This window comes from Neofelis nebulosa, chromosome 3 (genome assembly GCF_028018385.1).
Source record: "Neofelis nebulosa isolate mNeoNeb1 chromosome 3, mNeoNeb1.pri, whole genome shotgun sequence".
NCBI lineage: Eukaryota > Metazoa > Chordata > Mammalia > Carnivora > Felidae > Neofelis > Neofelis nebulosa.
In genome coordinates, this window is record NC_080784.1 from 85,950,573 (window position 1) to 85,977,113 (window position 26,541).

The window sequence follows — 26,541 nt, forward strand, 5'->3', positions numbered from 1 at the left end:
GGCACCTGTTGGGATGAGCACTTAGTGTTGTATGGAAACCAATTTGACAATAAATTATATTTAAAAAAAAAATAAATAAATAAAGATTTTATATCCCTTAAAAAAAAAAGAATATAAAAGGAAGTCAATCTTAGAGGTTATATAATGTGTACTTATGAGCTTCCCTGATCTGCTGACATTTTTGTATGAGGCAGACAGTTTTCAATTATCTATCTTTCATTTTTTGCTGTGAGGTAGAACTTGCCACTTTGGTTTAAAGTTGTGATTAACATGGATGGGTGAGAATCTATGCAGAAAACGAATAGAAAATAAACACAACTGTGTATTTGTTCTGTTGTTGTTGTTTTGTTTTGTTTAAAGGAAATAGAGAATAGTTTTGTCCTAAAATAAAATGTCAAGTTGTTCCAGAATATGAAAGAATATAGTGAATGACAAAGTGTGTTTATAGCCAACTGTGGGTTGAGGAAAGTAATTTTCTTTGGCTTGGATTATAATACCCAAAAAACATGTGTCTATAAAGAAGCAACGAATGTGTTGGGGCAATTTTGATGGGTTTATTCATAAAGGGGGGAAAAGGTTGTGAGTCCTTTACTGCCAAAGATTATATTAATGCAGTCGCAGAACTTAGATTTTCTCTCTGCTAAAATGAGAAATTGATCATGAAGTGTTCAGCAACTCTTAACAAGAAATAATAAAAGGTTACTCTTTAGCTTTTGTGCAATTTTTCAAACAACAGAGACTCTGTACCTTAAAAGAATAACTTTTTGTTTGTTCTGCTGCCTTTGTAATAATGTCCTTGATTATTTTTTTAAATAGACAAAGAATAAAAGTTACTTCTGAAAGAGCAGATATCTTACAATTAGGTTACCTTTTGTTATGTTATTTTAAAAATATCCTTTTGACGTTATGATTAATAGGTAGGCAGGCTACGACCATTTATTTTTCTTAGGCACCTATGTTCCTATCTTAATTGTTTTATCTCCTTTGATAACTGTTTTGATTTTGCTCTCCTAAAATCACATACTAGATTCAGAAAAGTATTTTTTCAAGATATCTTTAATACCTAAATAATGTTTGGGGTTTTGTAGAAGTCCCTGGGTACCTGCAAAGATTCTTTCATCTTATTAAAGGAGGAATACTAATAATAATTAGGTTGTTTGATGTGCTCAATATTTCTTAATTAGTTCAACACTACTGTAAGAGCTGCTTGGGAAAAACTATCAAATCAGGAAAAAATATGCCTTTCCTAAGTTAGTTTTATACAGGAAAATACCATTAACACAAATATGTTTCAGATACTATCCACATTACAGAAAAAGTTGGAAGTCTTCAGGATTGAGGCAATGACCTCATTGTTCATAATGTTTTACCCTCAGGAGAAATCTAGATCAAATCCTCAAGATACCATTATGTGTTATAGCCAACAGAGAATTTTACTCCCATTCAATTTCATAATGTTGCTGATGTAAGAAATTAATCACTGTCATTTAGTCTTACCATCAACAGATGGCTTATACTTTCCTTTCATGTTTGCCTAAAGGCTCATTATAAGCTACAGTCTAGAAATGTGGTCCTCAAAAATGAAGCATGTTCTTCGGGCCTCAGAGAAAAGACTGTATTCATTACTGATACTTCCAGGGATAGATTTTTAAGCACAGGCTTCTAAGCTAACATCACTCAGATAACTATTAGATTTTACCAGGGGACCCATTCAAGATTTCAAAAGCTCTTTTTAATCAAGAAGCATACAACTTCATGAAAGCAGACTGCTGATCAAGATCCAGTGGAAAAATAATTGATTAAGTAGGACTGAATGAACTTATAAGATAAATCTAATTGTGATTATTCATTTTGGAATATTGTTGGTAATATTTTAATGTACTACTTTTATGGGTATATTAGTAGAATATGCTTTTGCAAATTAAAATAATAATTTTTAAATATGGTTTTTATTCACTAACTCATCAGTGAATAGGAACAGATACCGAATCTCTACTTTTCATGGCAATGTAGTTATTTACATAGGTTCACTAGAATTCTGTCCTTTTTAACCATAATATAATTAGGTAAATAAGCTGTGCAGTAAAGAATGTGATTAGAGTATCATATCTGAGAATAAATTTCATCATTCATATATATAAGAAAAGTCAACCATTAAGGGAAAAGAGGTTGTAACTTGTTTGTGTCCAATGTCTACAAAACCCTTCCAGGATACTGGCCTGATAATAGAGACTCTTCTATAAGGATATTAAGAAAGGTCATTTCCTGATAGTTCAGGAACCTCAATAGAGTTTGAAGACCTCAAAAAGAAAGAAATTCACCAATGTTTCATGTACCAAAAGCAAAACTTGGTAGAGATGAATCTCTTGTGTTTTGTTCCTAAACTTGAGAAAGAAGAGCAAATAATAGGAATTTTTAGAATTTCAATCCTATAGTCTTCTGAAACCTCCACATAGAATTTGATTCTGTGACTCAGTAGTTTTCCAACTCAGTATGACTCTAGATTTGATGACCATTCAGAAAGGACATGAACACATGTCACTTCATACTTCTTGCTGAATCTATGTAAATGAAATATGAGGCCAGCCTTTTTGTGATAAACAATATCATCTCTAATGATTATTTAAAATCACAAGGGGGGGGCACCTGGGTGGCTTGGTCGGTTGGGCGTCCGACTTCGGCTCAGGTCACGATCTCACGGTCCGTGAGTTCGAGCCCCGCGTCGGGCTCTGTGCTGACAGCTCAGAGCCTGGAGCCTGTTTCGGATTCTGTGTCTCCCTGTCTCTCTCTGCTCCTTCCCAGTTCATGCTCTGTCTCTCTCTGTCTCAAAAATAAATAAAAGTTAAAAAAAAAATTAAAATCACAAGGAAAGTTTGTTTACAACTACCCTAAAATGTGTAAATAAGGAAAGAGGATGACTGCATGCCTTTTCAATGTTATACTGGAGCATTGTCGAATAGACCTACCCGAAGATTATTTCCCTATGTGATATGCTCTAGATTGATTCAGTATTTGCTCATGATTAGGTCTGGACTCTGGGCAATTATATGTTCACTTTAACAAGGTTTTATCCATATTTTTTTTTTCTGTTTGTTATCAGAGAGTTTGTCTGCTAGCGATGCAATGATTGCTGTCTGATAGAAAAGTTTACCATTTTATTGATCTATAGTATATTAATGAGTTCTGTGTCTAACTTATATTTCAGTATTCCTTTCTAAGTTGACAATGTAAATCTCTTAGATGCTTTTTGATGCACTTTAGTTATTCCACTGGTTCCCTCATTAATGAGTTAAGTATATTTGACATGTTCTCACTATGATTCATGGCTTCAACTTTTTTAAAAGTATACTTTGGATGGCATATTTGTCTGCAAGGGTAACAATTCAGGCACAGCTACTAGCCCCTAAATACCGTATTTGTAATGTAAGTAAAGTGCCATCTAGCATATGGAAAAGGTAGCATTTGCCGGTAATTTTTGTAAATACATTGTAATATATTTTATAAGCCCAAGGACATATGTTTTACTGAAGTAGACAAACATAATGTTCACCAAGGTACTTGGCATTTGTGTAATATTTAACTAAAGACAAGTACTAAGTGTTTTTTCTGATGTCCTATTACAAATCTCTTCTCTCTTTGTTTATTGATGGCAACACCATTATCAAAAAATAATTCTACAGTGTTAATTTTATCATGCCCTTCCAATGTGCAATTATTTTCTATAAATACTTGCTTTGTGCAGAGTCCTGTGAAAAAACTTGGGGCTGTTTTTGTCTCTGGTTTACCTTTCTAGATGTTATCTATCCTTTAAATCTCAATTCAAAACTCTGGATCTATGAAACCTTTCCTTAATCCTTTTAATAAAGTTATTTGCTCTAATCATATACTTTTATATTTTTGGTCAGCATTTATGTTGACATTTTTTGTTCGTATGTTTCCCCCTATTTGATGGTGAGTATCAGGAAGAGTGACTGTGTCTAATATCTGAACAAAATTTGACCTATTTCACAAAGCCTACTAAACTGAATCAGTGCTTCCTTTTCGAAGCATTCTATAATACTGAAAGTCCCCTTGATTATATTATCAACCATGTGTTACCTCATGACAGCTATTAAGTTTTTCTCTGTATACATTTTTTTAATTTTTTAAAATTTATTATTTTTTTGAGAGACAGAGTGTGAGCAGGGGAGGGTCAGAGAGAGAGGGAGACACAGAATCTGAAGCAGGCTCCAGGCTCTGAGCTGTCAGCAGAGCCCAATGCGGTGCTCGAACTCACAAACTGTGAGCCAAAGTGGGACGCTTAACCGATTGAGCCACCCAGGCTCCCCTTCTCTTTACATTTTTAAATCACAAGTGGTTATTTAGCATTTGGTCTTCTCTTTTTCCTTAAATTTTTGTTTTCTTATTTATGTTAAGAGGGAGAGAAAGAGAGTCCATGTGCTCACAAGCAGGGGAGGGTCAGAGAGAAAGAGAGAGAATCCCAAGCAGGCTCTGCACCGCCAGTGTGGAGCCTGAAGTGGGGCTCGAACTCAAACCATGAGATCATGACCTGAGCCAAAATCAAGTTAGAAGCTTAACAAACTGAACCACCCTGGTGCCCACACCCTGGCTTTTTTTTTTCCCAAATAGACTTGAAGATCATTGAAGACAAATCTTCAATGTGACATACTGAATGATATTTGTATTCCATATGGCATTATTACATTACCCTCCCAATAGTAGATATTGAACAAATATTTGTTAATTTGATTTTGTCTTTTGAACATTGCTAATTTTAATTTTTTCTCATCTTTGAGTAGAACATAACTTTCTAACTTGTTCATACATATCTTCCTTCCTTCCTTCCTTCCTTCCTTTCTTTCTTTTCTTTTCTTTTCTTTATTTCTTTTTAATGAGACATGCACATTGTACTGAATATAGGCTGGTTTCCTCAGTGATTTCTGGAAGTATGTGAGTACACCAATATAACTCTTGGTTGGTTGTGATCTCAAATTCCAAACTCAACTCAACCTGGGAAAATTTAAAACTGCTACTTCCAGCCAAGCTTAGTAGATGAATTTGATTCCAGGTCCCATGCTAATACCAGACTCTGCGTCACTGCATAAACGGAAATCATGGGCCAATATATGCCAACCATGTGAATTCCAGGAGGCACCATTTTGTCTTCTTTTTCCAGACATCATTTCCATATCTACTCTCTTTCCTCATCATATTTCTAGCTGGTGGATGGCTACTCATTAATGTGCATCATTTATAGTGATTGTTTATTTTCTCACTTACAATATTGTGCAAGTACCTTCTCAAACTTTTTAAAGGCTTTGAGTTAATAAACAGCAACTAATCATAGAGTTTCAAATTTAATACCTTTTAGATATCTAATTAGTCTTTCATCCTTACTCCCACACCAAAGTTTTTTGTTTTGTCTTGTTTTGACTTTTTAGCAAAGTCACTAATTTCCTACAATGTGCTAAATCCAGTGGTCAATTTGTCATCCTTGCGAACTTGACCAACAAGCAGCATTTGCCACAGCTCATCACTTCCTCCTGTTCCATATGCTTTCTTCCTTTTCTGGATATGTCATTCATTTTCTGCCTGCCTCACTGGCTTACATTTCCTCCTCATCTCTGATCTCTTAATGCTTGGATGCCCTAGGGAACTGGCTATCTTGTACTCAGTGTCCAGGTAACTTCATCTAATCTCATTTAGAATCATAGTTTTAAATGTCATTCATGGGCCAAAAATCCTGTTTCTCTCCCTAAACTCTTTCATTCACTTATACACATCTGAAATTTAAAATGTCCAAAACTTAGCTTGAGACCTTTCTTCCAAATGCATTTCCCTTGCAGTCTTCTCCATTCCAGTTATGGGCAAGGCCACCCTTCTAGTTACTCAATTTCCCTTCCTCTCATACCTTGTAACTAACCCATCAGCAGTCCTACTTCAGAATATACTCTGACCATATTTGACCACATTCGTGTCTGGCTCTCATTCTGGCTCAACCCAAGACCCCCGTTATAATTATGGAAATAGCCCCTGGACTATGCTCTCTGCTTCTGCCTTTGCCTGCTTTGCCATGTCCTCAACCCACAGCATGCAGGGCAATCCTTTAAAAATAAATTAGATCATGTCAGGGTTCCTGGGTGGCTCAGTAATGTCAGCTGAGATCATGATCTCACGGTTCGTGGGCTTGAGCCCCACGTCAGGGTCTCTGCTGGGGCCCACTTCAGATTCTCTCTCTCCCTCTTTCTGCCCCTTCCCTGCTCTTTCTTGCTCTCTCTCCCTCTCTCTTTCTCTCTCAAAATAAATAAAACATTAAAAAAATCATGCCACTCTCATTCTCACATTTCCAAAATCTTCCCCTCAGGGCATCTGCAATTATTGTTCCCTTTGCCTGGAATGCTCTTCTCCCACATATCCATGATTTCCTTCCTCATTTTCTAGGTTTTTACCACACTCTTAGGAAGGCCTTCCTTTACCACCTTGCTTAAAATTGTAATGACATTTCCCCACAATATATACACACTTCTTATTCGAAGACTTCTTTTACTTTCATTCACATTTATCACCCTCTAACATACCATATGTTGTACTTTTTGTCTTCTTAATTATTAGCCTCATCTCTTCAGTAAAATGTAATCTCCCTAAAGGCAAGGCTATTTGAATAGTTTCTTCACTGCTATATTGCCAGTATCTGAAGAAGTACCTGGCATTTAGAAGGGATCAGTAAAGGTCTATTGGATTACCTAATTAATTAGTTTAAAAACATCACATAGGATGAAACCACACTATGCTTTAAAATAAATATGTCTTCTATACAGATATGGTGATAGTTGGAAATAATGAGAAGTCATAAAAAATTATGACACATTTGCATGTAGCATTATGTTTAACATAGACTGTATTTATTTTTATCTGCTTCCATTTGCAAAGGGCTTTTAACAGCTGTTTTCAGTTTGGACATTGACAGGTATTTGAATAAGTCTGAAGTGGGTAGGACAATTGCCCAGCCTCTAACTTCTCATCCGACCACCCAGCAAAACATTCACTCCAATTTCAGATTATCTTTATGGAAAAACTATTGCCACATTGGAACTCACTTCAATGTCATTAGTCTTCCAGTAGATTTTTTTTTTTTCAGATACTAAATTGAAATCTCCAATGGTTTGTTAATAATTCTTTCCTCTTGTCTTCAATTCATTAAGGAAAAACTGATCATTATTCTCATCTTAAGATAGGTAATGATTATTCATAAACTTACTATTGCTGTTGTTCCACTTAAATGTAATATATGTGTATAGGCACATACACAAACATATAAAATATATATTTATATTTTGTATTTAAACCTTCAAAATTACCAACTGCTCTCCATAGCTCTTTCTCCTCCAAGCATCAAATATTGCTCTTACATCGGAAAAGTCATTAACATAAAAAATGCTAAATGATACTTCAGAATATTAGACCCCATCATTAATGGATATAAGAATTTGGTTTTTTTTTAAAGAATTTGTTTTCTTAATTGTGACAGTTTATCACTTTCTGAAAAATTACCTCAATTACTATCACAAGAATATAACATTTAATAGATTCTCAAAATGATAGAATCTCAGAATTGGAAGGCAACTTAAAGTTACCTTATTCGGTGTTTGAATGTTTGAATTGGATGGTTTAAGTGATTCTGTCAGCTTGTGCCAATCTGACACAAAGGAAAGTGACAACTGGGAAAGGATGTCACACAAATAACTCATCTTTGGAGAAGAACTATCATGCCCTGGATAAAAGATGTCCTTTTAAGCTTTGTCCCTGTCTGAGAGCAGAGAGAGAAAATTCAAGCAAAAAATCACATCATCTTGTATTACCATCAGAAGGATACTTTTGTCCTTTGATACTTCAACAACCTGAAGCTTATTTGTATTGTACCTGGTTTTCTTCCTCCTATTAGAAACAACAGGTCTCAAAGCAACAGCAGAAGAAAAACATGGTAGTGACCACACAGAGGAACATACAGGAAATCACAACACCCACATATTTGCATATGTCTCATGAGTTTATACACCTTTTGCTGGGGAGGTACCTAACAGAAGGCCAGGGCTGTAAGGGAACAACCTCATTTCTAAAGACACCAGGGAAGAGTCCACATGTAATATTCATATGTTATATTTTGCATTTCATAACTTATTTGATGGTGATGATGATGATAGTTATGAAATTTGTAGGCATGAATTTGGTATGTATAAAAATATCAGTATTTTTACCTGATAAAATTTATAGACTCTTGCCTGAATGACCCAACATTATCTCAGAATCAACACATCAAAACCTAATCTAAGTCATGTCAACCTCATTCCCCATTCTAGACTTTCCCCTGTCCTGCATCTGTTAATGTTACTATAATTTAAGCCAAATATATATATATATATATATATATATATATATATATATATCTTAAACTGATCTTTGACTCCTTTCCTCTCCTCAGTATCTACATCCAATAATTTAACAAATATTAGATTCCTCTACTGCTATGTAGAAGAATTTCCTCCTTCGGGCACCTGGATGGCACAGTCAGTTAAGCATCCTACTCTTGATCTTGGCTCAGGTCATGATCTCCCAGTTTGTGAGTTCAAACCCTGCACTGGGCTCTGCACTAATGTTGCAGAGCCTGCTTGGGATTCTGTCTCTACTTGTCTCTAACCCTCCCCTGCTTGTGCTCTCTCTCTCTCTTTCTCAAAATAAATAAACTTAAAAAAAAATTTCCTCCTTCTCAATTTGACTTTCAACTATCGAGTTCAGCCTTTCATTAGGTCTTGCTTTGATTTTTACAACTTGCTTCTCACTGTCCAGTAATCTGAATTTTAAATTAATCTTTATAAATAAATCTCTGGTCATGTTATTACGTGTTATTAGCTGCCTCAAAAAACATCAATAAATCCCTTTTGGACAAACGTAAATGCAGCTTCCTCCATTTTGAACTTGGTGTCCTCTACAACATGATTAAGCCTGTATTTCCTGTCCTTTCTTTCTTCAGTTCTCTAATTCCCATAGTTCTCCAAAGTGAAATGCTGCAGATTCTACCTCAGTTTCCAGCTTCCATGCTCATTCTGTTCCATTTTTGAAGGTCTCCTTCGGGTTTTCAAAAATTTTTCTTCTCCCTCAACATCCACCTCACGTTTTCCCATGAACCATTTCCTTGCTTCCCATCCCTTCTTCTTCATCCCCAGATTGGTAAGAATTTCTGTTTCCTTGAACTCTTATAAACACAGTTGTAACTCTAAAGTTGTCATTTCTTTCTTGCTGTTATCTTCTCTTTCCTCAGCCACTAGTTGCATGCTCTAGAAAGCAGAAACAGGCAAATAGTCATCTTCATATTGCTTTAAGTTCTCAGTGCACTTCTGACACTTAAGAGTCATTTAGCATGAGTTTTTTGAATTGAGTAAATATACATTTAATCTCTCTTTTCTAGTTCAGTTATATAGAATACATATGTAGAGCAGTAAATGAAGAAAAGAACAGACTCTAAACATAAGATATTTGTTCTAGTTTTACTTTAGCAAACCAGAATTTGACAGCTTCGCAAAGAGCGAAATACCAAATATGATTATGAGGTCTATGTAATGGAAACAGGTGATAGCTGGGCATCAAAATCTCCAGGGTCTCATCAGGTAGCAAATCCATATGTTTGGGTATGCCCAATGATAGGCCTTAATACCATCCCTCCAAAATTGATAATTGCACATAATGAGGCTGCTGAACGTGTCTCATTTGCTTCAAGACCAACAATGCCAGCTCTGGTTCAAATTCATTAAGAAATATTTTCTTTTGGATGTTTCCTAATGAGAAAGTATCTTGGTGCTAATAAATTTCTCATGTGATTGATGCTGGAAAGCAGAGCTCTGATGACCTTAGGAAACATTATTGTCAAGCCCATTCTTTAATATCTTAGAATAGCACTGATGCCTGAAATGCAATTTTAGAGTAGAAAAATAAAGAGGTAAAAGAAGTAGACAACACTAAGGTAATACTCTAGGGGCTAATTGTGGCCTTGAGGAAAGCAAAGTGTCTTCTAACCTCTTGCCAAACTTTAGTGTATGTGTCCACCTGGCTTTTGGACTTTTCATCTGAAATGTCTATTCATCTGACATCTCTATTCAGTTTGAAAGGTTTTGCTGTTAAAAAAAATGTGAATGTCAGTACTGAAGTTTTACTTTTCTTTGGTCTGTGCTACCCAGCGCCTAGACTGCAAGTTTTGTTTTGTTTTGTTTTGTTTTGTTTAATAAACACTTTAGTGATCAAAAATTCCATGTTTTGTTTTTTGAATCCTTTTGTAATCAGTCATCTTTGAACACTGGCTTGAAAGGAGCAACTTTTGTCCCCATGGTTTAAGTAAACCTCAGGGAGAAAAACACTTTTTCTTTTTTTTTAAATTTTTTTTTTAATGTTTTATTTATTTTTGAGACAGAGAGAGACAGAGCATGAACAGGGGAGGGGCAGAGAGAGAGAGGGAGACACAGAATCCGAAACAGGCTCCAGGCTCTGAGCTGTCAGTACAGAGACTGATGCGGGGCTTGAACTCACAGACCACGAGATCATGACCTGAGCCGAAGTCGGACGCTCAACTGACTGAGCCACCCAGTGCCCCAAAACACTACTTTTCTACCATTTTATTAAATGTATGAGATCCTTTGTATTCCTTCTTTCATTCCCTTTGTGTTGCATTCATTCATGGGAATAGCTATTAATCAAATAATATATTTTTGTGTCAGGCACATACAAAGATGAATTAGGTTCCTAGCCCATAAAAAGATTATAATCTACAAGAAGAAAAGAGACACATAAAGAAACAAATGCAATAGTATGTATGGGTGCTCTGATCTAAGTAATTAGTACAGAGAAGATCCAAAGGAATTACTGATCAGTTTTACCTGGATTAGGGTCAGAAAATCTTCATTTTCTATGAAGAGTGATCCATGAGTTGAATCTTCAATGCTGAACACATTTAGTAAGCAGACAAATAGGTAATAAAGATCATGCTGAGTTGAGGAAGCAATGTGATCGATAGTTTGGCAATATCAGCATGGTGCATCAAGGGCACCACACATCATTAGGTGTGTTGAGGACACAGGAGGACCATGACAGAGGATAAATCTGGATGTCATTCAAAGAATGAAATTCTTTGCATCATTCTCAAAAGCAAACTTGCCCTTTCTCTTTGGTCTCAGGCCCCTCTATCCTGTTTGTAATATTTCCATGATAGTGCTAGGAAATCTTTTTTCTGATTTTGAATTAACTCCCCTGCTTGCTCACAACACCTTTCCCTTCACTTTTTAAACCTTAGTTGCTCTAACTCTATTAATTATGCTTTGTTTTGTAAATTTTCCATTCCCAAATGTCTATGAAATCTATATGCTGGACCGCATTGTTCTGGAGTACTAGTTACATGAAGCACACCTTACTGTTGTCAAGATATTAGTTAGAAACAGGGGGAAGAGCAAGCAGCAGAGTCTACAGTGATCATTTCCAATATAAATGAAATGAAGTTTACACATACCTATTTACCTGTTACTACAGTCCCAGAAAATGACTGGTGGGTTTTCACCAAATTTGGTCAGACCGAAAATATAGAATACAAAGTGTCATGGCATCATTCATGGGGTAGGAATCACAAAGCCGTAGACTTTCCTCTTCTCACTGAAATAAGGGTTAGTGGAGGCCCGTGTGATTATTAATCAGGAGAAACATGTCATAGTGTTAAAGGGTACAGGAGAAAGAAACAGGTTTCAAATCACAAGTCATGAGAGGAGATGCTTTGAATTCTAAACTATAACTTTTCAATCAAACTACTTCTCACATGGGAAACCCTAATTGCTCTAAAGTAGGTTGAGTAGAAATGTATTTATTTATACCAACTTCACCATCTGTCAAAGGTTATGGCTCTCTGAAACGACAAGGAATAGGCCAGAATTTCTACCATTGATTTAATGCCTACCAGGATGTTCCCCACATCCCCAGTCTCCCCACAGTGCTCCCCAAAGTCATGTGTCCTGTACTCATGTTAGAGTAGGTAGGTAGTTAGGCTTTAACAGGATGCCTGGAGGCCAGCAAAGGGTGAGTCAAGTCCTATTTTCAGGAAAGTGAGCACTCCACCAGCAAGATCACAAGAAGTCACATCCCTTAACCCACTGAGCCACCCAGGTACCCCTTGTAAGATAACTTCTGCAAAAATAAAAGCTGCCACAATATCCAACTTGAGGAGACTACAGTACACTATTATGGAAATAACTAATTTAAATATAGAATCACAGGGTGCCTGGGTGGCTCAGTCGGTTGAGCATCTGACTTTGGCTCAGGTCATGATCTCGCAGTCTGTGAGTTCGAGCCCCGCGGCGGGCTCTGTGCTGACAGCTCAGAGCCTCGAGTCTGCTTCGGATTCTGTGTCTCCCTCTCTCTCTGCCCCTACCCTGCTCATGTTCTGTCTCTCTCCCTTCAAAAATAAATAAACATTTAAAAAATTAAATATAGAATCAACTTTGATACAAGATTATAGCTTGCATTGAAGTTTTTTCCAAAATCATAATGCTGAGGTGAGTTCTTTTAGAGCTTATCTAAAGTGATACCAAATACTAGAGATGCATCCTAAAGCTTTTATCTTAAAAGTCTAGATGAGAAATGGAGTGAACATTTTTTATTGTAATTTGTGTCTTGAGGGGTCCTCAGGACCACCCCAAGGTTTGATGATTTGTTAGGAAGTCCCACAGGACCCAGCCTATAGTTGTATTCATGGCTGTGATTTATTACAGTGAAAAGATACAAAGTGGAATCAGCAAAGGATAAGGCACAAAAGGTGACATCTGGAAGAAACCAGACAGATGCTTCCAAAAGTCCTTTCCCAGGAGATTCACGTAGAATGCACTTAATTCCTCCAGGAACATGTGTGAAATATCGTCTACCAGTGATGCTCATTAGAAACTCAGTGCACAAGGCTTTTATAGGGGGTTGGTCACATGAGCCCCCTCTGCCTAGCATGTGCCAAAATTCCAGACTCAGAATTTCCCTGAAGGAAAGCAGGTGTTCAGCATAAACCACATTATTTGTACAAACACTTTAGGCACATGAGTCACTCCTTGGGCGTGGTGAGAACCTTCCCAAAATCCAAGGTCCCAGATGTCAGCCAAGGGCCAACCTTGCAGGCAGGTCTAATTTGCCATCCTGTCTAAGGTGAGCAGGCTCAGCCCTGCTGTGTTCATTTTTTCTACACACCGTGCTTGCTAACACCACTTTCAGCCCCTGGGACTCGCTCACTGGCCCAAACAGAACTGAGAGAGAAACACTGAAATTTGTAGGGAAAAGGGAAAAGAAAAGCAGGGTCCTCAAAGCAGTATCTGGAGGCAATGATTACTGAGCTATTTCCCCTGAGAGAGGCTTGAGCCTCCCCTAAGCTACTGCCATTTCACACAGTCTTTGCGTCTGGAGCTCCACCTGATGTTGAGAGCTTCAAAGTGAGAGGCGCTGACCTTTTTTCAAGTGCATTTGCTCTTGGAAATAATAATTAATTTTAAAAGGTTCAGATCACAGTGCTAATGTCATTTGGCACGCAACCATTCTTCTCCTTATCAGACCTGAGTGATAGTCATTTTTCTCAGTCCTCGGGAGGGACTCCAGGCACCTCTTGGTTCACTGCCTGGCTTCAGTGTTCCCCAGCAGCTCTAAAATCAGAAGGATAAATTCCAATTGGCCGACCTCAGACTCTTGGCTCAGGGATAATAGGAGCTAATTTAGTTCTTCATGATGATATGATAATGCTCTTTCTCAGGGGTATGAAATGGAAATCAGCTCCCATGTGAAATACCAAGAGGGAGGAAACCATGGGACCGGAAAATAAGTTTGGCGCTTTGCGGCTACATTTTGCTCTTTTTCTATAAACCCTAAAACTGTATTTGCATGAGGTTTGGATTAGGAGTCAGCAGGAAAAGGTAAAGGAAAAAGAATGCCTACAATTACCACTGTGACAGTCCCCCATTTTCCCTGGGGGCCGGTGCATAAGAAGAAAATGGATGAAAATTTGCTAATTGTTCTGAAGTGTTTCAGACAGGTCTGATTTTATACAAAGGAACACAATTAAATTCTCTGAAATACCCTCTCCAACACAAGAACGTCTCCCTGGGGAACATAGGAAGCCAGGAGAAAGGATTTAAGAATGAGTTTTTGCAAATTGTTCTTATAATCTCCATTCCTACCTCATAGGCTTTGAAAAAACTGAAGATAATTTGAGGAAAAATTAAAACATACATCTGTAGATACTTTTTCAATACTTTATAGAGACTTTAATTTTGCTGTTTTAGATAAAGTTCTGAATTATATTCAAAGTACATCACTTTCTTTGTCCGTCGTCCCAAGCACCAAAAAAAAAACAAACCACATTTCATATAGCACTCCCGAAATTTCAAAATTTCTCATGCTCATGCATTTATCCAAACTCTAAAACATTCAAGGAATATTAGCTCATCAAACAATGTTAGAGGAATTTTATATTCACATTATTCTGTGATTTTAAAGGCAGAATTCCTGGGGCGCCTGGGTGGCTCAGTCGGTTAAGCGGCCGACTTCCGCTCAGGTCACCATCTCACGGTCGGTGAGTTCAAGCCCCACGTCGGGCTCTGTGCTGATGTCTCAGAGCCTGGAGCCTGCTTCCGATTCTGTGTCTCCCTCTCTCTCTGCCCCTCCCCTGTTCATGCTCTGTCTCTCTCTGTCTCAAAAATAAATAAACGTTAAAAAAAAATTTTTTTTAAATAAATAAATAAAGGCAGAATTCCTGCAAAGGGCCATTATCCATGACTAATTGTGTGGGTGCTTCTCATTTCATACCTATCGCAGTTTTTCTCCAGGGCCTGACACCACTGTTGATGCCATCCCTAAGACTTCCTTCCATGTCCTCAACTCGTCTTTCCTTCAAAAAGACTAGTTCATTTTCTGGCTATTGCACTCGGTACTCTTTATGCATAAAATCCCTCCGGTGAAAACTGTAAGAAAAACGTTCATCTGGCTTAATTTTTACAAAGACCTAATGCAACAATAGTTTCAATTTGATTAAAAATTTTTATTTATTCTTTTTGAAGGTGTTCCTTAGTGATAAAAAGAAAGCCTGATGTGAGAAGGAATATGGATTCAGGTTGCTTCAGCTAAGTGGCATTGGAACGTGTGTTCAAAACTAAGCAATTTCGACAGGCCAGGCCTTAGTAAAGCTAAACAAAGAGTATTGAAAAACCAAGAGAGACAGCTGGGTGACAGGGCAAACTAAAGCATTATGTACAGACGTTGACCAGACATGAACTAAGCCTGGATCAGACTATATCTACAGAAGCTAACACTTCAGCCTCAAAATGTTTGTGAGGTGCTGGATATCTAGACATTTACTTAACATTTTTTTTTTTTTATACCAGCCCTGCCTTCTATAGGGGATCTGAAAATTCGAATGCATTTCATACTTTGTCCAAATTTAGGCCCAATCCAGAATTCTCCAACCTATTTTCTTACTCTGTATTGGCAGATTATTACTTTTTTTTTTTTCCTCTTAAATGCAAGTCAAGAGGACATACTGACAAGTTTAGGCTCAGCATGAGAAGGGAGAAGTCCTTGTATTGGAGAGGGTATTTCAGAGAACTTACTTTAAAATGAAAAGTGGCTCCTTCTGTAGTGGTCAATGCACCCTGGCCAGAAAATGGTTATTTGTTTTACTTATGTCATTTTTCTTAAAACATCAAGAAGGTAATCTAGTAGTAATTCAATCACTTCTTTCTCAATCCCTGAACAATTATCATTTTGATGACTGGGTTTAGGAAGAATTAAACCAGTAAGAGATCATCTCCAACCCTACTCTCACCATGCATTATTACCACAGGAGGAGGAACCAATTAAGGCAAGGCCTATTTCAAGTAGACAGGAACTGGGGAGGGACACCAGGAAAGCTTGTAGTCAGAACCAGCCACATAATTTGTGGGGTTCATTTGTAAAAGGAAAATGCAGAGCCTCTAGTTCAGCTGTTAAGAATTTCAAGACAGACTGGCACCTGGGTGTCTCAGTTGGTTAAGTGTCTGACTCCTGATCTCAGCTCAGGTCTTGATCTCAGGGTCATGAGTTCAAGCCCCACACTGAACTCTGTGCTGTGTGTGAAGTCTATTTAAAAATAATAATAAGAAGAAGAAGAAGAATGTCAAGACAGGGACAGCAGAGTACTAGCCAAAGTGTGGGGTTCTCCAGAGCAAGGGTCTTTGTGTGACTGAACAGATTTACTTACCCAAAAAAGCCAGCCCTGGTTACATCATCAGCCACACTTCTCTGGAACCAGCCTTCCTATGCCAGTTTAGGGACTCTGATAGGCTCTAGCTCTCCATGTAAAATTTCCTTCTCCTCTTAAGGAGGTCTCTTTCTCGGGGTCCTCTAAGGCCACTTCTGTAATCTGGTTATTATTAGACAAAGATGCCATGGAACCAAACATTGAAGGTATGTCTGTATGTTTAAAGCCTAGTCTAAATCAGCATCCAGATTTTTTGTTTTTAGTTTATTTACTTATTTTGAGAGAGAGAGAGAAAGTCTGTGGGCAGGGATGGGGCAGAGAGAGAGAGAGAGAGAGAGAGAGAGAGAGAATCCCAAGTAGGCTCTGTGCTGTCAGCACAGAGCCCAACATTGACCTCGATCTCATGAACCAGGAGATCATGACCTGAGTAGACATCAAGAGTGGGACGCTTAACTGAGTGAGCCACCCATGTGCCGCTGTTTTTTGTTTGTTTGTTTTTTTTCTAATCACAGGATCCTCTCTATCTTCTAAGTAAGCCATGACTGCAGGTGGGTATGAAGCAAAATGGGCAGCACTCAACTACAGAACAGGACTACTGAACAGCTAATGTGTTGCCCAACTCCTCTCAGTATAACCACCCCCACCTCAACTCCCCTTGCCCTCTCCTATATGCCTGGACACATATTTGGCACCCCTGTTGCACATTTGTTTGTGAGACACAGCAATCCAGTAAGTCTGGATACAATGGATCAAGCAAATATCACATTAACTTTGTTTTTCTCAGTGTCTTCTTTATGCCAAGGAGATGTGCTTCAGCAAGCATGTCCACTCCCTCCTATCAATTCGTAGCATTTTCTACTCCCTCTTTTCTGCCCAATTACTTGGGGCTTAATTTTTAAAGAATCAATCGCACATATTCAAATGCAAATTTTAAGTGCCTCTGATCATCATGGTGACTGGGGCCAAATTTACTTCTTAGACAACCCAGTTGAAACGGGTGCTTAGCCCGCATCCCTGGATCTGCTTGAACTGCGGAGGGTCTTTTCAGAATACCCCTACACTGAGTCATAAATGAGTAACTCCATATTTCCAGCTTCTCTTCCTTTCAAAAATCCAATCAAATCAGGACAAATAAATTCTTCTTGACACGCTGCTAAAGATTGGGGGTGGAGGGGGGAATATTGAGAAGGGCAATGGAGCTGTACTCAGCTCAGGTTAAACCGGCTTCATCTCATAAGAATAGCGGCAATTAAATTTGTTCTCACCTCTCTCAAAAATGTAATTAGAATGCAGGGAGAGGTTTATGAAAAGGGATGGGATTATTTATAAAAGTTTTAGAATAAATCTTTCTGGGTCAAGAGATTTGCCTAGTGGCAGGAATTTAATACATAAGCATAACTCTTTAGAGAGCTCTTGCTCCAGGGATTTTTTTTTTTTTTTATTTTCTCAATCAGGGGGAACTTGAGGAAATGAAAAATTTCAGAGACACGTTAGGAGTGGATGGGCAAAACCCAATTTGATCTCCACTGTAATGGTATTATTTGATTTTTGCATTAAAGAATAATATCCATAATGTGAAGATTATGCCAAGTACTCTATAAAAGGATACAAACCTTGAGGCAGTCATCTCTGACTTGCTTCCAATTGTACTTAAGATGAGACACACACAAAGATGTGCCGAGAAGTGCAGTGTCAGCAAAGTGTTGGGGGCTGGCAGATTGAAGAAGGAGGCAGCTGAGTCCCACCCCCAAAATACAGACACTCATTATGTCTAAGAAAAAAAGTATCATTTAAAGACTGAACAGTTTGTCTACCAAATGAGTATGGGTATACTAAAAGTATACAATGATTATAAATTTGGCTTCCTTGATTGAAAAAAATCCTATCTCATACATAAAGGTATGTAGATAGAAGTATAGATACATGCACATACATACGTGTACATGTGTTTTTCAGAATGGTGTATATATTCTTTGAGAGAAAACATACATAGAGTCACTGAAAATGTGTTGCTGTCCAGCAGAGCATCCATTTGTATCATTTCATACTGACCTATATCTCTGCTCCTATTCAAAGAGAAAAGTTAGATACCTAATCAGAAGTAGCAGCCAGGTTTTATTCCACATGTCACATCTACAATGGCTTCCTCAAGAGCTGTGTTGAGAACAATCATGTGTCTGTGTCTGAGATCAGCAGGAAAGATTACACTGATGGATTCATGATGTCTACCACGATGCACAAAGGAAAACTTTAAATTTTCCATCTCTTTTCTGGACTTAACCAAAGTTTGGGAAATAGATGGAGGAGGGTAGGTTTATAGTTCATAGTTGATGGAAGTGGTGTGCCGGTTATGGAGGCGTACGATCTCCCTTCAAGACTGACCAAGCTGCCACATCTTTGGGATCCACTGAAGTCCTCACACTGATTGATGAGCTACCTGACTGCTCCCAGCCAATGAATGAGCATGGATGGGATACTAGAGCAAGGTAGTTTTTACTTGATGTGAGTCTCTTCTAAGGAAGTATCTTTGCCCTGGGGTTCCAGGCCTGATTTAGAATTTCTCAGAGATGCATTGCACTTTAAGACTCTTCTTACACAGTCTTTTTTCCTTTCTTCTCTGCTTTGACAGGCATCATACGTAAAAGTCATCTGACAGTTCTCTGGCTACTTCTGTTTTCTCTCTCTCTCTCTCTCTCTCTCTCTCTCTCTCTCTCTGCTATAGCCTTCACAGGTGTTTTCTCAATCAATATATCAAACTTCTAATTCTGTTAAAAGCCTCTTATTCCTGGAAAAAAATAATTGACACACAGGATAGAAATTAACCTTACGCTTGAGTATCTCAATAAAATACAGTTTATTCTCTTCTTTCCTTCTTCATTTCAATAAAATTTAGGTAACTTCAATATTAATTGACAGCTTAACACAGAAGCTCCTCTATACATAATTTTCATAGAAATGAGCAAAGCTATGTATGCCACCAGTAATGTATAATCAGCATCCAGCACAAGTAGTCCAATTGTGGGGGATGACTTTGGGCTTGAGGACCAGGGATTTGTGCACACTTCACCCAACCTGATTGTTTATAGGTTGTGAAGATTCTCCAATGATTAGACTGAGTGCAGAAAAAGAAAAGGATCTATCCTTCACACAAATATGGTGCCTGACATTAAGCTTTGAATTTTACCTACATTTACTGTGACAGAAATGATTTCTGTATCTCTTATTGTTGGTTCAGAGGATTTCATTTTTTAATCTGATAAAGTATCTTGCATTTTTTAACATAGTTCATACCTGGACATATATTATATGAACCCAGTTCTTGTAATCACTAAAAATCAAGGCATTACATCAACAAGTCAAATCAACCCCAAATAAACAATTTAACACTAGCTCAATGGATGACACAGAAACTGTCATTTCGCCTTTGTTTCCTATGCTCATGCTTCTCCATTCCTGGTCTTGTATATATCAGGTTGGCTAACAATGGGAGAGAACTTCACATTTGGATTTTTCCCACTGTGATATTCTTCTTGGGCTTGGCCAATGGTCAGCTTGATTTCCACTCTTCTTTAGGAAACTCCAGGCCTTGCCACTCACTCATTCCAACGATACAAATCTGTGTGATCTGTTCTTATATCACTACCAGCTATATATCTGTACGTATAAGTATGGTTATGAAATGACAATGTTTAAACCATAGCATTCAGTCAGTCATGATTGATACAAGTTCAAGGTATTGGAAAAGGTTTTTGTAGAACACATTTATTTTATAAAGGGATATTTGCTATGTACCTACTTTAAGTAGCAAAGGCTTTTTATTGCATTTGATATAGGATGTATATTTTCATTTAAATATTCATGAGTATTATCAATTCCTTTTCTTTAATTTTTTTTTAAATTTTCAATGTTTACATATATAATCTTATAAAAATCTCAAGTAAGGAAATAGAAAAAGAGGTACCCCAAGGAAGAAGCTAGCAAATAGTACTGAGAGAGAAAGCTTAGTGTCTTCTAGACTTGAATAGATTTATATTAGATCTGCTAAAGAAAAAAAATTCTAACTTAGGCACATGTGTTATAGAAAGGAGAAGGAATAACTTCACCACATAGTGGGACATGGCTTAAGGGTCCATTTCTTAGGTAGCAGTAGATATTTTCCTGTTAGGGTTTTAAAAGACTGTTTTTTCTTTTTCTGTTGAATGATTTCTTTTTTCATTCTTCCCAAATGATTTATTTTTTTTTCATTCTTCCCATATTATTTCAGTTCACTACAGATGCTTCTAAATTTCTTTTCATAGGGTTGAATTTCATTCTTCTTCTGGTGAGTCCCTCTGAGAAATCAGAAAAAAAAAAATGAAAGTCTATATAGGCTTGGTTTCTGATCATATTTTTTGGACTTATCAGTAATTTAAGGAATATTGGTTAGAGATTAAAAAGAACCAAACAGATTGTTGAGCAAGAGCTGATTCTGCTTTGTAACTAAAGTACACATAATAGGGGGTGCCTGGGTGGCTCAGTCGGTTGGGTGTCTGACTTCAGCTCAGGTCATGATCTCGTGGTTTGTGAGTTCGAGCCCCACATCGGGCTCTGTGCTGACAGCTCAGAGCCTGGAGCCTGCTTCCGATTCTGTGTCTCCCTCTCTCTCTGCCCCTCCCCCACTCACACTCTGTCTCTGTCTCTCTCAATAATTAATAAACGTTAAAAAAATTTTAATAAATTAAAAAAATAAAGTACACATAATAGTTTCAATAGAAAAAAAAAATCCTGGGTACTTTTGTTCACCATCCATAATGCACATCTAGAATTTTGACTTATCTACTCATAGTCATTTGATGAGGCCCTATTTAAGGATAGTTACATTATTTATTAGACCATATCATTGAACATTTTTCCTTAATTTTAACCCATGGCATTTTTAGTGTTAAGTTGGTTGGGATCCATTGTTGAAATCTATGCTTATTGTTTTGTTCAGCCCATTGACAGAAGTTTAATTCTAGAGAGAACTGCATCTCTCTGATATCTATGATTAAAAAGGATATCAGTGAGTTAAGTGAGTCTGAGATTCAGTCCCTATGGTTTTTGTTTTGACATATATGGCCATCCATTAAACTAGTAATTAAAGCTACCTTAATGCCTAATGTGTCTATTTCAGCTGTTGACATTATGCACAATCTTTTCTCAGTTCACAAGAATGAATGATAAAGTGAATGCCCTAATATTACTCTTTAGTTGCTAGGGGCATGTAGAGTCTATTAGTTTCTCTTTACAGAAGAGCACTAAGGTCAAAGGATAATTTTTTTCTTTACAGAGAATTGAAACTGCACATAGATCTCAACAGCAAATTCCATGTCCACCTTCTTTGGTTGGGTTGCAATTTACACAAGATTTTAGCTTCTCACTTCTGGTTCTCACTGGATGGTTTCATGTCCAGTTTCATCCATCTTCCAGCTGTCTGATCTTGGGTAAACTAGTCTACCTCTCTAAGCTTAACATCCCCATCCATAAATGGTGTTAAATGTCCACCTCAAATATACAGATAGTGAGTATTTTTTTAAATATGCCTACAGTGTTTAGCAAAGTCACTAAGAGTAAAAAAAATAACATGTTTATACTTTTTTATTTATTTTTACTTATTTATTTTTATTTTGAGAGAGTGAGAGAACAAGTGGGGGGGGAAGGGCAGGGAGAGAGAGAGAGAGAGAGAGAGAGAATATATTAAGCAGGCTCCATGAGGGGCTCGATTCCATGACCCTAGGATCATTACCTGAGCCGAAATCAAGAGTCAGATGCTCAACCAACTGAGCCACTGAGGATCCCCAACATATTTATACAGTTTAAACATAGTTCACATTTGAGATAATGCTCTAAAGAAATAATCTAGCATAGGGGCACCCGGGTGGCTCAGTTGGTCAAGTGTCTGACTTCAGCTCAGGTCATGATCTCATGGTTTGTGAGTTTGAGCCCTGTGTCGGGCTCTGTGATCTCATTGTTCTCTTCTCTCTCTGTCCCTCCCTTGCTCATTCTCTCTCTCTGTCAAAAATAAATAGTACATTAAAAAAATTATAAAAAATAAATAATCTAGCATATAGAATAAGTCATATATACAAAGATGTTCAGTAGTGATATTAACCAAAGTGATGTCAGATGAGCCAAGGCCCCTAGAGGGAGGGCCTCAGGGCCAACACCAAGGTTTCTTGGCTTTGCTATTTAGGGAAAAGGACAAAGATTTGTTAAATATAAAAGAAAAGGGCTACTTCACAAAGTAGTGGTCTTTCCTCACAGACGAGGAAGAGGATCGTCCTTTCCTTCTAGTGAAGAGTTTTATAAGTTTTTTTAAAAAAATTAGCTGACCATATAGGGAGGGGCTTGTTCTTTAATGTGGAGTTTATCACCTACATTGGGTTGTTAGTTTTTCCATTGTACAGCCTTTTGTACAGCCTTTGTGGATTTTACTGTCGAAAGGAGTGGGGTCTTGTTGTTTTCCATGAACTGGACGTTGTTACTCTTTTTATGACCTCCTGATTTTTAGGTTAAGAGTCAGCCTAAAACCAAAACAACTTATCTTCTGAGTTTGCCTTCCCTCCTGACTCAGAAGTAAAAAAAAATCAATAACAATGCATAATGCTAAAGAGCTGTTAAAGATTGGTAAATAAAGGTAATTTTATACAATCACAGAAAAATATGGCCATGCATTAATATATAAAAAGGAAAGGTACAAAACTAAATTTACTGTATCATCAAAACTTTATAAGAACATGAATATCCAAAAAAATACCAAAGTTATATCGCCGATTCTTTCAAAATGGTAGATTATGGATGAATCAGAAGTGTTGTTCCTTCTGATTTTCATCATTTCTATAATGTGGTCGTATTCCTTTTATAAATAAAAATTTTACCAAGAACCATATCGTCATTATTTGAGGCCTGGAAGCTGGGACTGATGAAAAGAGGAAGTTTTCTGAGCTGGCTTTATAGCATGAGAGATTGCTGGAGTGGAGGTGGCTTCAATATCAAGGCGGCTAGGGGAGGGGCTTACTTAATTGGGAAGGCTAAGGGTGAGTTTCAGCCTCAAGCCTGAAACAGGAAGTCCAGGTCAGAAGAATTCTTTCACATTCTTTCTACTTTTGTGAAAAAAAATTGTTCTTGCCTTTCTGTCAGCTTGCCCCATCACCATTACCGTTAGCAAAGTCTAGAGAGAAATCTTAAGTACTAGAAACTCAGCACCACAACAGTAAATCTTTGAGCAGAAATATTTCAAATGGGTACCTTGAGATTCACTAATTTCACACGTATATCTTAATTTAGCTTCAACTACTCAGCAGTCCTACCCCTTCTGCCTCCTCCCAACATTTGACCTCTATCAACTCATGATCCACAGTTACTAACCCCAAGGAGCTAGCTTCTCTGTGTTGTTTTTGCTTTTTGTGATCTCATTCCTAATTATCACCCCCTTCTTCTTTCCATGTCAGTTATCCTGTGCTCTCTTAAATATACTCCATGGCCACTTGCCCTGAGCTCTCTGAAACCCCTGTGCTCCTGGAACACATTCAGGAGCATCCTCCCCACCTCCAATTCTTCTGCCTCAAAAACTTGTGAGGTAGAAGATAGCCCTTGCTCCCACCTGCTGTTTCCACTTGTTTGTTCTGCTTTTTTTTGACTCACAACTTCTGTCTTCAACTTCAGAACATCCTTCTCACTGCTAAGGATTCGCCTTGTGCAAAAGCCAGGACTAGGACAGTCAGTTTTTCTTAGTCCTTGTATTATTTGATTCTTCTGAGAATTTTTGGCAGCAAAATTAAAAAGAAATCATAACATCCAACATTTAAAAGAATATGTGAGCAATCACCACTACAGTGCCAAAGCATTTCCAGTCTTTATAATTCTTATTTGTTTGGTCAATCTTAGGGCTGGATCATTGTTGGAACAGAATGGTTTATTCCCAGGCTGAGGTCTTTTCCTCTACAGAAGATAATAAAGTTGCAAAATTTCCCAGAAAACAAGTTCTTTCATTGGTGACCATCTGATACCACACTGGGGCTTTTCCTATTTCTTACAACAAGTCTCATGGACTGAAGAATCCAAAGTTTTGTGTCACCTACATTAGGATATGTATTTATTTAAACACAGCAACTTTTACCCATTAATCAAAACATAGTGATATTTGGGAGTGACATCAGGAAGACAGCAGAATGGGAAGCTCCAGACCCTTCCACAGACACACCAACATAGCAAAAATACGCAGATCAATTCCCTTTGTGAGAAATCCATAAAATAGTTAAGAAACTCCTGTACCCCAGGTGAGCATGAAACAAGCCATATCAATTCCAGTAGGAAAGCTCATGGCACCCACTTGCCAAAGTCCTTCCCCCAAACTTAGTGCAGTATGATTGGGAAAAAATTCTCAGTTCTTTACTTTTCCATGGAGAAAGAAACAGAAGACTAAAACATAGGTCCAACATGCAGACTTTTCAGGGGGCTGCTCAAGGGACTGGCTTCTGTGTTGCCTAACTGTAAGTGCTGACAGGAAAGGGCATCAGGTTGGGAGCTGCTGAGAACAAAGGCAAAGGTTTGGCCTAAGGTACCCTCACTCACTATAGCCCCTCTCCCTGGTTCATTGTGGAACATCAGGAGAAAAAAAAAACCCAACTCCCAGCTTATCCCTGGGGTGGGAGAGAGTTGGAACATGTATCCAATGTTGCAGCTTTTGGAGAGACTGAGAGGTGATTTCTGTCTTTCCCAACTCAAAGAACTGATGGGACCCAGTTCTACAGCATACACTAGAAGCCTGGTGGCCACTGAGAACAAAAGAAAGCCGTACATCTTGTAGCAGCTCTAGAAAACCTGGATTTTAGGTAAACATATAGACAAATACAGAATACTGTAATACTGTAACCATGGTGCTGTAGACAGACACCAGAGGGAAGAGATTATGAGCTCCTGAAAAAAAATCTGCAAACTCCTCTAACTGAAAATTTACATGCCCAAGTCCTGAGAAAAAACACATGCATTTTCATTGAGGCATTATTTACAATACTCAAGATATGGAAACAACCTAAATGCCCACAGACAGATGAATGGATGAATAAAACATGGTATAAATATAAACAGTTGAATATTATTCAGTCTTAAAAAAGGAAATTTTATATGCTGCAAATGGATGAATTTTGAGCATATTATGTTAAGTGAAATAAACCAATCACAGAAGGACAAGTACTGCATGAGTCCACTTACATCAAATATCTATAATAGTCAAACTCATACAAGAAAAAGTTGAATGGTAGTTGCCAGCCTCTGGCTGAGGGAAGGGGGAAAATGGAGATTTGTTGTTCAATGGAACTATGGACTAAACTGTGTTCCTCTCAAATTCATATATTGAAGCCCTAACCCACTATGTGATTTGCATCAGAAACAGGGCTTTTAAGGATGTGATTAAGATTAAATGAAATCATAGCATAGAGCCATGGTCTGATGGGATTAGCATCCTTATAAGAAGAAACACCAGAGCGCGCTCTCTCTCTCTCTCTCTCTCTCTCTCTTTCTCTCTCTTTCTCTCTCTCATTGCACCATCCCCCAAAAAGAAGTCATGTGAGTATACAGCAATTCATATAGCCACCTAAAAACCAGGGAGAGAGCCATCCATCATCAGAAACCCACAATTCACATGCCCTGATCTCAGATTTCCAGTCTCCACCACTATGAGAAAATAAATGTCTGTTGTTTAAGCCAGCATCTCATGTATTTTGTTATAGGATCCTGAGCTAACAAAAGCAGGTGTAGAGTTTCAGTCATGCAAGATGAACAAGTTCCAGAAAACTACTATACAAAAATGTGCACTTAGTTAACAATACTATACTATATACTATACTGTATACTTCAACATTTGTTAGGAGGATAGAGCTCATCTTATATGTTTTTTACCCAGTTAAGAAAAATATAGTTGTATTTGTATAAATCCTCATGCTGCTCCAGTGTGTTCCTTTTCTTTAAGCCCATGTCCTGTTTCTACACACAGCCATCCAAGCCTTCTAACCTCCTTCTAACCCAGGTTTTCTCACTTATCCCCCTATCATTTGTCATTAGCACCTCCGTTTTCCTTTCTTTCTTTTGTATCATCTACATTTTATTTTTATTTAAAAAATTAATTTGAAGGAAAAAAATAGAAACACGTGGTACAAAATCCAAAAGATTTGAACTGACTGGTGGCTCAGTCACATAAGCAACCAAGTCTTGATGTCGACTCAGGTCCTGAG